General features: G+C 35.8%; 1 long non-coding RNA gene across 1 annotated transcript; it reads right to left on the bottom strand.

The window, feature by feature from the left end:
- Window positions 1–8816: 8816 nt before the first annotated feature.
- Window positions 8817–10026, bottom strand: LOC121251933. The gene is made up of 2 exons (XR_005938142.1): window positions 9755–10026; window positions 8817–9415 (listed from the first exon to the last, which is right to left on the bottom strand). It is a non-coding gene; the product is annotated as an uncharacterized LOC121251933 (long non-coding RNA).
- Window positions 10027–12705: the final 2679 nt, after the last annotated feature.

Genomic DNA, 12705 nt, shown 5'->3' with positions numbered 1-12705 from the left:
CCTCCGCTGGTTGACCAGGGGAGCCGCCTGCTGGATATATATTGTTTTAGGTGTTGGTGGTTTCACGTAAATAAGTTGAGAAGGTGGGGGTGATTTGGGAATTCTGTGATTATAAAAGCCGTCGATGCCGCCTTTGAAAACGGCTACTCTCGGCATAGCCCCGCAGGTGACGGGAAGTGAGGACAGTGAAATTGAATAATTAAGAACTTTAATTAATAATTAATTATATAACCATCTATTTGACAGGAAGGGTCGTGGGGTCTCCATTATATATATAACTATCTAATTAAAGTCAAGAAGCTTAAAAAATAGAGGCATCCGATTTCTAAACTTTCTTTTGATTAATAACATGCTGTATATTTGCGAGAGCTTCAGTGCAGTTGTATTCAATTTGCAAAACATTCTAAATTTATAACAATTTACGCACTCAACTTCTTATTGGGATGCAACCTCTTCTATTCTGGTACCTTCACTGAATTCTAGAATTAGTTGAATTTCAAGTGTCTAGATGCAGAATAATTTCGTGATCATCTCTTATATCACTCAGTGTGGTCTCCACAAGATCATTACCATCTTGAGGAACCCCATTCTCATCATGAAAGCTATGGACTCCATCCAACATCCTTTCACTCCTGCAATCTCTTGTTTGTTTCCAATAATATCTTTTACTTCTTCTAGGTACAGTTGCCGAATGCAAACTGTGAGTAATTAAACGGCTAATAAATAATGCCACGTCAGATGAAAAAAAAAAGAGGAAAATAGAAAAAAAAAAAAAAAAAAAACTCTGGTTTGGTTTTGGATTCCCACTTTGGAGCTCGACCTCGATCTCATCTTCAGCTGGTGTTTTTCCTTCAGATCGTAAGCTTGCGTGGGTGAGCTTCGGCGTGGATGATCTTCGGCGTGGGTGTCTTTGTCGCACGTTCTTCATCTTCCTGGGTTTGCTCTTACATTTTTGTGCTGTTTGTTTGCAGGAGTTAGGGAGCTCTAACAATCTTCGGCTTCAAATCAGAAAGACGCAAACACGGCATCTTCGACTCTCTCTCGAAAGCTTTGGGATTTCGTGGTCTTCAAGTGGAGCTATGAGGTGAATTGGTCAACACGGTGGATATAACCTGGAACACGTACAATGGTAAAGCACCTTTTTTTGTGTGTTTGGAAACCCAGCTCCGTGTCATGTGTTTATGCTGTAGAAATGTAAATTCATGTGAATGAAATTCATGTTTCTGTGTAAAAAAAAAAAATTTTAAAAAAAAAAACACATAATATTCGAACTTGTAGTGCTTTGAACTTTGATGGTCATTCACTTTTGTTTCCCATGAATCACTTATCTTCTGAGCTCTCATTACAATTTTAATTAATTGCTACCTCTAAGTTATGGATGCAGTCATTTGTAGTCGATTATTTTTAGTTCCTGTTACCATTCTCACAATTTTCATTTTGGAGCTGTGCTTTGATCAGATGATGTTGGTGAATCTGCATGGTAATGAATAACTTTTATGGACTTTTGAAGAGCTGTATAAAAAACTATAGTGTTGGAGAAGAAAAAATATTGAAACTTTTCTGATAAATGAACTTGCAATGGATTTCTTTGACTGAATGAGTGCCTATGCCGTTCCTGGTTTTGTTTGTTTTGGACATGGATGGATATAAGCTTCAACAAAGTTCCTCAATTGAAGCTTGTATCTGATTTAGTTATTTTTAGATTAGTGTTTTAGGGACTCTTTGAGGACTGTTGCATTATGTTTTTAAGATATGAGATTTTCAATCTTTGTTTAAAGGAGGTGCTAATGGTATCCTATTTTTACAAAATCTTGACTGTCTCTCTATATACAAATTTACAATGTTGTGGAATTGGGGCTTGAAACTTGGTCTTTGAGGACTATAGTCTTGGTTAATTTGTAAATATTGGTCTAGCTTGACCGTATGTCTATAGCTTATTAGAGCCAAAGAGATGTTGATGTTACTTGTTAGGTTTTTTAGCAATATGACACAACTAGTTTGAGCAACATGTTTGTTTTCTATATACAATAAACATTTGTTTGGACCCTTAGTATTCTTCTCAAAGATTGACTTTGGATATTGAACAATATGATTTCAGGTACTATGCAAGGTTGATTTCTGGGGTTTGGCCATTGTCGAATATGTTGAGAAAGGCTATGTTCACGTATAAATATCTCCCCTAATTGACCCTCTCAGAGCACTAGCATTGGCTTAGCCAAATGCCAGTGCTCAGTCAAATATAAAGAATTTGTGGGTAAATTCACTGGCATTGGATTAGCAATAACAACTTCATCCCAGTTTTTATCTACAGTCATTCTTCAAATATGAAGTAAACTGTAGCTCAATCATTTTATTTTTTAATGAATATTTCTCACCAAACCCACTTCTCCTCTCTCTCCACTCCGTTTATTTCCCACGTATTTCTCCTCTCTCTTTCACATTTCCCTTTCCTTCCCCCACACCGTTCACATTTCTTCTTCCTCCCACATTTTTTCTTTAAAAAACTGCCGTCTGATTTTCTCTCCAGCTCGTCTCCATCGCTCGCTCGTTCTTGTCGCCAGCTCCTACTTGGCATTGCTCACATTGAACCCCTTCTCACAGGTGAGTTTTCTCTTATTGTTTTTCTCTTAATGTTTCATATTCTTGGGTGAATTAAAGAAGGGTTGTGGTCGTGTTCTTGGTTGAACTAGAGATGGAGATTCTGGGGTTTGGGAGGATATTCTGTATTTTTGGGGATAGGGTTCTGGATCATATGAATTTTATATTCTTGTATGGTTTTATTGTTCTTTTTTTTTTGGGTATATTTATACCAAGTATCTGAGCAGATTGCGTGTGGCTTCACTTGCAATTTGTTTTTGGTTGTGTAAATTTCAGTTTTTTTGTTGATGTAAAGTCACTTTTGTGGGTATATTCCATGTTTGTGTCATTTTAAGAGGATGATGGTTTTAGTCCTATGAAGAAGACTCTCTCTCTCTCTCTTTGTTTCTCTCTCTCTGTGGAGGTAGGATTGAGAAGGCTATTTTGTATTTTCTGGGAATGGTTATTCAATCGTTAAGAAAGACATGCCTTTAAGATATACTCTGCAACGTAGTTATTACAATCCTAATCTAGATCATAAATCTTACAATCTTATAAATCTTATAAAGAAAATGATATTAACAAGAATCTTAATACCTGGGGCATATTGTTTTAAATATTTGCTGAATTTGTTTGGTTACAGGAAGAAATTTATTGAAGTTAATGGTCAAATGACTACCTAATTATTTGAGTTAAAACAATTATTACATATCGAATGAGTTCAATTTTCTTTTGCAACAGAGAGACACTCCGAAAGGCTAAAGCTCAGATTAACTTTTCTTTATGAGTAGAAGATATTAGATATAGCAATATTTTAGCACTAACGGCAAATGTGGATTTTTCTCAGATTTCAACACCGTATACTAGCTAATTGTGTTTTTGATTTTGTTGGAAACTGAAACTAATGATATATTATCATACATATATTGTTTTATTTTTATTATCAATTATAAGAAGTAATATGAGATCTCATTCATACTTGCTAAAGTAGTCAAAAAATTAATATAATAGCTGAAGTGAAAAATATGCTTAGTAATTCACATCTGATGAGTATGGAAACTGAAAAAAGTTAGGAAAAGCAAATGAGGGTATTGTACCGAAAATTGCCAGTAAAAATGTCACTAAAGAAAAGGAAAACCAATGAAAATATTGATATGATAAGACACTAGAATACATTAAATATGCAGACTCCTCTTTACATAAAAGATTACTAAATAATAAAAATAATGTTTGTAAATATCAATATATTTCTTTCCCTCATATGAACATCATGTGTTTTTAGATTAGTGATCTTACTGCATGTGTTTTTAAATTAGTGATCTTACTGCATGTGTTTTGAGATTAGTGATTACATAGGCTGTATAATGTGGGCAACAACTATATGTATCCATGAGCTGAATGTTTGCCTTTGTTTTCCAAGACTACATTTGATTTGGTTGTTCACTGAATTAATGTTCGCCTTTTTACTCATTATCTACATATAATGTACGTCTGATTTTGTATAATAACAATCTCTTTAAGGATGGACGCCACATTTGATGAAGATCCCTTCTTCACCACCCTATTGGAAAGTGGTGAACAAGGTATCTTCAACACTCCAATGAGTAGCAATCATGATAATGTTGTACTCCAACCAACACGACTGGAAGGTGAAAAAAGACCACTTAGTAAGAAATATGCACGAGGTGTGTCTTTCACCATAGAGGAGGACAACCTCCTCGTGTCGGGTTGGCTCAACGTTAACATTGATTCTATTCGAGGAACTGACCAAAAATCTACACAAATGTGGGATAGAATTTTGGATTATTACAATGAGTATAAGAAACCTAGCAATCCAGAACGTTCTGTTGTATCACTGACCAATCGATGGTCGGTGATCCAAAAATGCACAAATAAGTTTTGTGCTGCTATAGCCCAAGTAGAATCATTGCATCCAAGTGGTGCAACGGAGCAAGACAAGGTATAAATTTCGAATTGTCTCAAATATGCAAATTATTTAGAGAAATTATATTCTCACATTCTCCCTTGGCATATTTAGATCGAAAAGGCCAAAATCATGTATAGAGAGATTGAGAAATCCAGCTACACCATGGAACACTGTTGGTGTCTTAATCACTGTTGGTGTCTATTAAGACACCAACCAAAATGGCAGCAACATTTGTCAATGTTGTCAACAAGAAGGAAACCGCCTGGGAAACGTTTAGCTATTGCAGACTCGACTCCAGTAGGAGATGACACAGTAGGTGAGAACGTTGAGGTCATTATTGAGAGACCTCCAGGCAAGAAGGCTGAGAAAAAAAAGGAGAGAATGAGGAAGGCTACAGAAGCTTCGAACTCTGAATTTCATGCCTCCTTAACTTAGATGCACGAGGATAGAGCCATGTTCATGCGAGAGAGAAGGCAAGAGGCTATCAAAGCGAACTTTGATAGATCTGAATTAGTAGCTGAAAAGAAAAGGAGAACTGATATGGAAATAATGAAATTAGATCTTGCTGGTATGAATGCAATGCAGCGAGAGTATTTCCAAAATCTTCAAAAAGAAATTTTTGAGGAATCTAAGAGGCGGTTTTCATCTACATCTCCATCTCCATCTCCATCTCAACCTTTTGGGGGTGTGTAGCCATTTCTTGTCTATATTTTGGGTCGTTGTTGTTATCTATTTAATATTATAGTAGAACACTTTTTAGCTGGTTTTAGTGGCTAGGCAGCCACATGTGTTGGAAATACATGTGGCTGGGCAGCCACTATGTGCAGAGGAAGAGTTGTATTTTGGGCTGTAATGTGGGCACTGTTGTTGTTATATTTTGCATATTGCTGTAATGTGGGCCTCATGGGTACTGCTGCTGTTATATTTTGTGGGTAACAACTATATGTGAAAGAAACTTCTTGGTTTTGTGATAATTTTTGTAAATTTTGAGGAGCAACTATATGCTTCTGTTGTTATATTTTTTAGGTTGTTATATGTGGTTAGCAACTATGATTTGTTGTTATGTATGAAACATCTTTTTGAGCTGTTGTTATGTGTGGGCAATAATAATGGTCAACAACTATGAGTCGTTGTTATGTGTGTGCATCATATTTTGGAGTTACTATTATGTGGGCAGAAATGTGGTCAGCAACTTTGAGATGTTGTTATGTGTGTGCAGCATCTTCTTGAGCTGCTGTTATGTATGGACAACAATAGTGGTCAGCAACTATAAGCTGACTAGTGCTTCTTTTTGAGTTGTCAGTTCTTTTTATTTGTTTGTAAAGCTTGTGATTTGATTTGTAGTTGCCTTAAGAAGTTTTGTTTGCAGTTGTGATTTTATTTTATCTGTAAATTTTGGGCAACAATTGTGTAAGTGCTGAAAATATAGATTGTTGGATTGTAAACAAGAGTGGTAGTGTTTAAATGATAATAGTAGTAGCACAACTTGTTGCTCAACTAAAAATGCTTGTGGGGAGAGTTGTGAAAATAAAAAAGAAAATAATTATTGGGATTTGTTGGGAAGAGTTTGAGATTATGAAAAAATAAATAAGTAAATAAAATTATAGAAATTAAAAAAAATTATATTAAAAATAAATTTAAAAAATAATAATATTTTATTATTATAGAGAATGAAATAGCTAATTCAATGTGGAGTGAGAGTTTTGAGTCATTAGTCAAAAGCCAAAAAGTCATCATATTAGCTAAATTTTAACTTAGAGATAGCTAATCCAATGTGAATGCTCTCAAAAGAGTTCCAAAGCTTTCTTTCATAATGGTAAAAAATAACAATAACAAACCATTGCCTCCATTGATTTGACCAAAATGACTAAACAGCCAAAATGACTTCTAACACTTAAATTACACATTCAAACTAAGCAACAACAAACAACCACTACTAAGTCACTAAGCAACAACAAACAACAATTATAAAAGCCCAAGACACTCGGAGAAGGGTGCGTGAACATGTTATTCCAGCTTCTTTCTCAAGAAGCATAAACTCTTTCTTCAAAAACTCATCATCTCGACCATCTTGCACCATCTCTCTATTCTCAATCTCATCCGCCCTCTTACGGAGCTCAATCTCCCTCTTCTCAATATCGCGAAGTTTCTCATCAACCTCTTTCTCCTTCCTTAATAGTTCATTTTTTCTTTCTTGTAATTCCAGCTCCATGTATTGATCACCATCTGCCCACTTGAAAAACTTGCAATATGGTAATCCCTAATATTTGCAAACATATATAAAAAAATGTTAGATGTTTTTAATATTAATCAATTTATTAAACAAGTTACATTACAAGTGATGTAGTTGCCTTCGTGTTGTAATTTGGACACCCAAAAAATGGTCATCTTGGATTTCTGAGAGTATTTGAGTATCTGAATGTAGCTTGAAGATTGCAGAAGCACAATAGTTGACAAGTACGTTTACCAGAGGATGAAGAAGACAGAGTTGATGACGACATTCTAACATGAACCATAAGCATAGTGGAAAGGCACACATATCAAAAGATACATATTTCTGAAAGCATCATAACCTAAGGACTATTGAGCCACCACCAATGCCACTGGATTTACCTGGGAAAGTTCAGTTTTGATTAAACATTACACAAATGGTCACTGAACATCATAACCTAAGGGTCACTGAAACCTAAGGGTCACTGGAACCAATGGTGTCACTGATTAGCATAGTTCTGAGTAAACTATACAGAAATGGGGGAAAAAAAAACAAACTACATAGCACAATTTACACAGTCCTAGCCTGTCTGCTATGCTTATACCTAGACTACCATAGTATTAGAAGGAGAAAAAAAATCCCAACTTCTGTAATCTAAGCTGCCAGAATTTTTTTTCATTAGAATAAGTAAAATAACAAAAGGAGAGAGTTGAAAATTCAGAATAACTGTCAACATTACAATAGACAGACAATAAATAGAAGAACAAACAAACAAACAAACAGAAGCTGGGGTGAGGACGAAAATCTAGAAAATATATTGAAAAAAAAAAATTAGAGGACAACTTCACAGAATAATAGTCTGCAATAGTCACAGAATAATCCAGAGAATATAAAGAACAAAAAGCTAGGGTGAAGGCACCCACAAGTGTTTAATAGTCTGCCCCATGAGGCAGAGTAGTCTCATACTTACAATAATCACTTTAAACAAAAAACAACTTCATTACAATAGTCTCATACTTGTTCAAATATAATAAACTAGATAACAACTTCACAGAATAAATCCACGTTAATCCACCCCATGACAAATTCAACAACAATAAATAAATAAATTTAATCAGGAGATATTACTTCTGACCTAGCAATTACTGTAGGAACAAAAACAATAAACCGATTCACTCATACTTGTTCAATATTACCTCTCAATATTACCTCATACTTGTTCAAAAGCAATAAAGTAGAGAACAGATTCACTTGGTAAATCCATAATCTACCCCATGAAAAATACGACAACAGTACATAAATTCAATCTCAATATTACGTCTGACCTAACAATTACCATAGGAATATCAGAATCTCATACTTGTTCAAATACAATAAACTAGAGAACAACTTCACGGAGTAAATTCAGAATCTGCGCCATCAAAGATTCGACAACAAATAATAAATTCAATATCAATATTACCTCTGGCCTAACAATATTACCGGAAGGGTTAGGTTTCGGGATGAACAGGAAGGGGCGGGCTAGGGTTAGGGTTTCTGGATGAACGAGATTGGGGTAGGTTAGGGTTAGGGTTTCGGGATGAACAGGATTGGGGCGGGCTAGGGTTAGGGTTTCGGGATGAATGAAATTGAGGCGGGCTAGGGTTAGGGTTTGAGATAGGGATATTGACCAAAAAGGAGGCTTCGTGGGAAGAAGAAAAATAAACTGAGGGAAACTGACCAAAGGGAGAGATGGCTTCTATGGGAGACGAGAGGCCACAGTGGAATCGGTTTGCGGGAGACGAACCGAGAATAAACATGTTGAGGGATGGCCTAGAGGGGGAGGGATGCCGAGTCGAGGAAGGAAGCTTCGTGCGGAAGAAAGACAGCGAGGGAGGGAGGGATTTGAGGGAAACTGAGGAGACGAAAAAAAAACGAGAGAAGAGATTCGTCGAGAGGAGAAATGGTTTCAACACAACACAAAATTTTTCATTTTGTTTTTGCCACGTAAGCCCCGTTTGGACGCCGCTTGCACAGGGCGCTTGCAACAAGTGTTTTTGAATATCTTTATCCTTTTCATCTTGTCTATTGAAGATGGCTGCTTCATCTTGGTATTGTTAGATAGAATCATCAGCAATTTCCTTAACCCTTTCTGATTCCTTACCTTGTCTTTTTTAATCCTTTCCACCTATCTGCTTAACTTCTATTTTCGGGTCCTTGCCATCTCTTTCATCATCAATCTCAAGCCTCTTCTCACCTCCTAGCTCACTACTTCCCCATGAGTCATCATATCCTTTCTTGGAATAAAATCCTTCAACATCAGAATTATTTATTAAATCATTTAGAGACACCATCTCCGGTTGCTCCAGTTCCTTCTGGAAAATTTTTTCTTCTAAAATTCCATCTAATTCATCATCTCCACCTCCACCATCTTCTTTCATTTTATCTTCTCCCACAAGATTGACATCTTCTAAGTTGGACACACCTCCATCACTTGACCATGCTGCATTCCCTTTCCGACCCAAAACAAGAACAGCATTTTGTTCCCTGAGCTTGCTTTGTAGACCTCCACCATAGTCCTTCCCCTTACTGTTTGAGTGCTCAATTTGGTATAGCAACCAGAAGCAAACACCCAAAAGCAATGACAACTATAAAGCCCGCCTTGCCTTAAATCCTTGGGGCGTCTGGTTGCTGCCAGTGGGCTTGTAATTCATCACAATCTACACAACTTATCCCAAAGTGGACCATCCAAATAAATAAATACTCACAAGGAAGAAATAGAAGGAAAACTACTTATCAACAAAAACAAATCACAAAATCATCTTGACATGCATAGAAAATTCAAGAGAAAACTGACAGTATGTGGTTAAAGAACACCCGAGAAACTGAATCATGTAAACCAATCCAAAACAAGCCAAAACTTCTAAAACAAAGAAAAATCCCCCTACTTTCATCTACTACTACTAATCAACGCATATCCAGAAGAACTACTTCATCAGTTACAAAATAGAAATAGAGTTCAAGCAAGATTAAAAGATGGAAAAGAAAACGACAACTACCTTGTTCAGTAAATGGAAAATGATGGAGACGTCGAAATACTGGACAACACAAGTAGCCTAGAATTCTTATGCAAATACAAGATATCTATCTTGCTTTCTTGCCATTTTCTTTTCGATGCTTTCAAAGTCTTTAGTTTGAACGTTGATACTGGGACATGGCTTAGACAGGAAGAAAAAACCAGCGGTTAGTTTTTTTAAAGTGGTTTCCCAAAGTGACCCTCCGCGGGTTGACCCAGGGGAGCCGCCTGCTGGATATGTTGTTTTAGGTGTTGGTGGTTTCACGTAAATACGTTGAGAAGGTGGGGATGATTTGGGAATTCTGTGATTATAGAAGCCGTCGATGCTGCCTTTGAAAACGGCTACTCTCAGCATAGTCCCGCAGGTGACGGGAAGTGAACACGGTGAAATTGAATAATTAAGAACTTAATTAATAATTAATTATATCACTATCTATTTGACAGATCTTGATATATAATGGCTTAAGTTACTGTGTTCCTTTTTATTGTATCAACAAGTCTCAATGAAATTGACGATGAGAGATTAATAATCTAAAGAACTCTCCCATGCAATATTTTAGTGTCATCTATGCCATCATTAATGCTTTCGATGTCATTGGATCATTGACATGTGGCTTCGACAAACACCAGAGGCTCTTCACACCCTTTGATTAACCCATGATCGCTACTTCCAACTGGCAACTGCAGTACCCCTTCTCGACGCAGACTCTATTTCGAAGAAAATACAGAAATGTTTAGCTGACAAGAGAATTTACAAAAATTAATTTATAAATTAATTTAATTAGTTTGATATAGTACGTAAATTTTTTTTTAAAAAAAAGCCACCATGGCGCGCAATATTCATGAAATACGTGGGCAATAAAAAGCTAAAACAGATTCCATGCATGGCCAATCTACTTCAAAGGATAGAAACCCAAATAAGCCCTAATTGGAAACAAAGTGTTCAAATATTATTATGAGAAGGTGAGTTCATGCGTGTAAAGTAATTTTCTAAAATGGGGAAAAACAAATTAAGAGAGTGACATGAAAATTACAGGTCTAACTAATTAAGTTTATTCAAATAACTTTGGACTCAAATATCTAATAATGAAGCTTATACTTAATTTATAATAATCAAGGAAAAATCACAAATGTAGTTGGGTGGGATAGAAATTAATTAGTGGTTCTTTGTAGGTTTAAAATTCCTCTAAGCTTTCCTCGGGTTCAAAGTCAATCGAAATCAACTTTCCTTCTTATTTAATTCCCATATATGCCCATTTGGTCTCATTGAAGCTACTCATATTCCTAATAATTCATTGTGTCTATTCCACGTTGATCACCTTTTTCTCATGTATGATTTTTCTTATGGGCTTTGCCATATATTAGTTACTATTCACCTTCACATCTCATGCATGATATTTTTTTTTTTTTTTTTATGTTAGACCCATCACCTTCGACCTCTCTCTCTCTCTCCTCGGCCTCATCAAGCTCTCTCTCTCTCTTTGACTTATGTCTCCTCAAACTCTCATCGGCCTCTCTCTCTCTCTCTCTCAAGCTCTCTCTCATAGAGGGGTTGGGGCAAGAACTGATTCACTTGTTAGTGAATCCAGTTTGCCACATAAGGTGTGGGGCGTGAGGTAGTAAATAGTGACTAATGAGAAGATTTATTCTTTTTTTTTTTTATATATATATCATAGGCCAAATAGAGAAGAGGGCAATTGGAGATTAGATAATTTCTAATAATTGAGCCTATAATTAAAGTTGTGAAGATTTTTATTTGCAAGTCTATTTATTAATATTTATTAACACAAAAAACACACTACTAATGTGAAATAGGGGTGAGGAGCTAAACCTTTTTTTTTTTTTTTCCGATCCGGTCCCGAACCCAAACATTCAGGTGAATTCGGGCGACTATTCGCTAGGATTGGACTCGAGTGGGTTATTCTACCAACCTGGATCCAGTTACAAATCTGGTTACTTAATCGGTTATCTATAACAGGGTTTTTTTTTTTAAATAGAATTTCTTTTAAAACAACGTCGTTTTTGTACATGCAAAATGATGTTGTTTTTCATGTACAAAAATTAGAGTTAAAAAAAATGGAGTTAGAACCAGATACCGATTACAATCTGGGTATCCGATTCTAAAACCAGATACCCGCCCAGGTTGTAACCAGTTTTACCCGACCGAGTATCCGCCCGATTTTAAAAATCCGGATGCGGATCCAGATATTCCCAATTATCTAGATTCGTATCTGAATCCACAACCCTAATGTGAAAGACTACCCACATTAGCCATAAAAGACTATTTGCACTAGATTTTTTTTATAAGTATTTTTAATTTCACAATAAAGTGGCTTCTTTATGCATATGCTTATTGTTAACGTCGTGTTTCGCATGCATTTGAATTAGGTTCCGACAACTCAGGTCTTCAGAATTTAGGCCTGAAAAGATGAAAAAATAGACAACTAGGAGAGGGTGGCCTTGGGGCTAAGGAGTCTCTGATGCCAAAGTTAGTAAATTATTTTGGAAGTTTGTAAATAAATAAAAGAATCTAGGGATAAGAAAGCGTTTTCTTGTACTTGAGACTTACTATTTATACCATAAATTTGGAGAGATATGGTGTAACACCCCGCTTCCCAAAAAGACATTTTAGAATTTTTGGGGAATCAATGTGCTACTACTAAAACTTAAACTTAAAAGCTTTTTTTTTTTTTTTTTACAAAGCATCAGATGCAAAAGATTTTCATAAATAAACAAACTTCAATAAATATTGAAAATCCAAAACAAAGTTTGCGGAAGCACTTATTTTAAAAAAAAAAATACGAAAGTCTCATGTGCTTATCAAAATAATTTATTTAAACCTTAAACCTTAAAACTAATCACATCATAATTTGTCTAGGCCTCTACCACGCCTCCCGGGGTCAAGTCCTGTCATGCAGTCTCATCCTCATAAAA

This window comes from Juglans microcarpa x Juglans regia, chromosome 2S, assembly GCF_004785595.1.
Source record: "Juglans microcarpa x Juglans regia isolate MS1-56 chromosome 2S, Jm3101_v1.0, whole genome shotgun sequence".
Taxonomy (NCBI): domain Eukaryota; kingdom Viridiplantae; phylum Streptophyta; class Magnoliopsida; order Fagales; family Juglandaceae; genus Juglans; species Juglans microcarpa x Juglans regia.
This window is presented reverse-complemented; position numbering and strand designations above follow the sequence as displayed.